General features: G+C 40.6%; 1 non-coding gene across 1 annotated transcript; it reads right to left on the reverse strand.

The window, feature by feature from the left end:
* Positions 1-240: 240 nt before the first annotated feature.
* Positions 241-378, reverse strand: LOC114818144. Its single transcript, XR_003765965.1, has one exon. It is a non-coding gene; the product is annotated as a small nucleolar RNA SNORA7 (small nucleolar RNA).
* Positions 379-3,006: the final 2,628 nt, after the last annotated feature.

The raw sequence follows: 3,006 nt of genomic DNA on the forward strand, positions 1-3,006 counted from the left end.
AAGAGAGGAGTCTTGCCTTGTTTTATGCCGTCGACTTGTCTCCGACCCAGAGCGACTCCGTGGACACATCTCTCCCAGAATGCCCCTCCTCCCTCTGCAATCGTTCTGGTAGTGTAACCATAGAATTTTCTTGATAAAAATATGGAAGTGGTTTAACATCACGTTCTTCCATGCAGTAAACTTAAATCTCTGCCCGCAACCCCTTCCCAGGCCACTGTTGCTCAGCACAGGTGAATTTTGACTTCTAACAGATTGCCTTCCACTCGCTAGCCACTGCCCAAGCTGGGCGTGGAATGGGTAGGCCTCTGCTTGACTCTCCTTCCCTTATCCAAGACTGGTAAAGTATTGGAAACTCTCCAGGTGTGATCCTGAGAGGGGAAGAGAGGAGTTGGGATGGAAAATACTATTATTATTTAGCTCCAGTTGAGGCAGGGAATGCTCAATATTTTAGAGCCTCTATCAATGTTTAATTATTGCAACCATCATCAAAGGCCAGACGGTATATTTTCTACAGATTTATGGCATATCTGTACCCATAGATTTCTGGAAAATGACTGCCAAGCGTGAAAAAAATTACTTTGCTATTATTTATGTGGCTATGTTCTTTCCTTTTGTTTAATTCATGGTGTGAGATTTGGAAGTAGAAGCAGGAGAGTCTTTTATAGACTGAGTAAAACGACAGTGTTGGGAAGTTCGAATGAACACTACCTTATAGTGCATACAAAAAGCCAATCCTCCAGAGAAAACACAGCTGATTCCCTTTGGGATCTCAAATCTGCAGTTGATTTTTCCACTTATTTATCCCAATAAGCAGAATTATTTTTAATTCTCTCCTCCAATCGGAATCATGCTATCACCTCAGCCACCTCAGTACTCTTCTGTTTGTATATCTGCTCATTTATCTGTTATTGTTGTATCTACTTGCTTTTAGAAATCTGTCAATTGATGCTACTTATTGAGTGCTTGGTTTCTACAGAGTTGCACCTGGGAGAGTCCAAATTAGTAGTAGTTATTATCCCTGTCCGCAAAGAAGTTGCAGTCTAGCAGATTCATTTATTTGTTAACTGTTTATTTGTTTATTTATTTCTTAGTGGTGTATTGATTTGCTTGGTTTTATTACATCTTTCTCAAAACCTTTTACCTCTTGTGAATTTGTCCATTTTTTTTCTACTTCCCATTAGACCGCAAGCTAGACTCCTAAGGGAAAATGGACAGAGATAACATCGTTTGGTTTTCCTTTATATTGCCAAGGTGCCTAGCAAAGCATTCTGCACCCTGAAGTCGATCATTAACTACAAGGGTTGGATGGACTATTATGAAATTCCCATTTGGTGAGGCTTTGGTGAACCTTCAGTGACAAAATAAGGGGTGCAACTTAAGACCATTAAATTTCAATCAATCAATCAATTAATGAAGCAATGAGATTTATTGAGTGCTTACTCTGGGCAATGCACTGGACTTAAGGAGAGGAGAATAGAATAAGTAGATATGACCCCTACCCTCAAGGATCTTATGATCTCTTGGGGGAAGCTCATTAAATAAATTACAGGAGGGGAAAACAACCAACTTTAAAGATATTATTTTATAATATATAGCATGAATCACTTATTTATATTGGTGTTTGTCTCTCCCTCTATACCGTAGGCCCCACTGGGGCAGTGAACATACTTACCACTCTGTTGTATTATACTCTCCCAAGCACTCAATACAGAGCACTGCATACAGTAAAAGGTCAATAAATACCATTGATTAATCTATTGATGAATTGATGTGAGCATAACACTACGGGACAGACTGGGACTGGTGTTCCCAGAGATTAAGCTATGGAATGGCTTGCTATTCTCCACTCCACAACTCTTTGGTTGAGTATCCAAACTCATCACAGTCAGACATCTAAAATCTCCACCTGAGATCTTTTGGCTAAGGCTTGCTGTTTGTTTACACTGTTTATTAAGTGCTTACCATTTGCCAGCCCACTGTACTAAGCGCCGGGGTAGATACAAGCTAATCTGATCGGACACAGTTCATGCCCCATGTGGGCCTCAAAGACTTAATCCCTATTTTACAGATGTGGTAACTGAGGCGCAGAGAAATTAAGTGATTTGCCCAAGGAGATAAGTGTTTTCCACCATGGCTGAAAAGTTCTCAAATTGGGTCTCTATGACCTGTTGGTTCCCACCTAAAACCCCCGTTTTCATTCTACTTTTGCCCTTAAAATAGAACATCAGCCCCTGTGCTTGGGCTAGGAGAAATGTAACTGGATCTGTGCTCTTTTGTGAAGACTCTTCGAAAAGCTTTCCTCAGGAAAAAAAAATCAGAATGGCCTAGATATTCCGCTTATTTTTTTCTCCTCATTTGTATCTTTATCTTCTTGTTCTTTTCAGTGTTTAGAGAGCTAATTCTACCTCCCCTGCCTCTTCTCCCCATGCACAGCTCAGCTTTGCCAAGTAAGCAGCATATCTTGGACAGATTTGCAGGCAAAAAATTATTTCCCCTCACTGAAAAGCAGCCGCTTCTAATTTTATTTTTGCTTGACTACGCGATTTAATAATTACAGGCAATGTGGGTCAATCACCCATATGGATCGAAGGCTCTCGGTTTAGGCTTGTTAGATGTGGCATCCATTGGATTCTATATGCTAAAAAGAAATAGAGGGTAAGCTTAGGGTAGCCTGACTCATCAAACTAAATGATTCGCTAATTGGGCCTGATTAAGCCATCTTTCTTGTGGCAGGACTCTCCTTGCAGGTTAATAATAATGAATAATTTTGACATTTGTTAAGTGCAAACACTGTACTATGCATTGGGGTAGATACAAGATAAGCAGGTTGGAAACAATCCCACAAGAGGTTCGCTGTTTAAATAGGAGGGAGAGCAGGTATTGGATCCCCATTTTACAAATGAGGAAGCTGAGGCATAAAGAAGTGATGTGACTTATCCAAGGTCACACTTCAGACAAATGGCAAAGCGAAGATTGGAGCACAGCTCCTCTAACTCCCAGACCCAT

This window comes from Ornithorhynchus anatinus, chromosome 17 (genome assembly GCF_004115215.2).
Source record: "Ornithorhynchus anatinus isolate Pmale09 chromosome 17, mOrnAna1.pri.v4, whole genome shotgun sequence".
NCBI classification, from domain to species: domain Eukaryota; kingdom Metazoa; phylum Chordata; class Mammalia; order Monotremata; family Ornithorhynchidae; genus Ornithorhynchus; species Ornithorhynchus anatinus.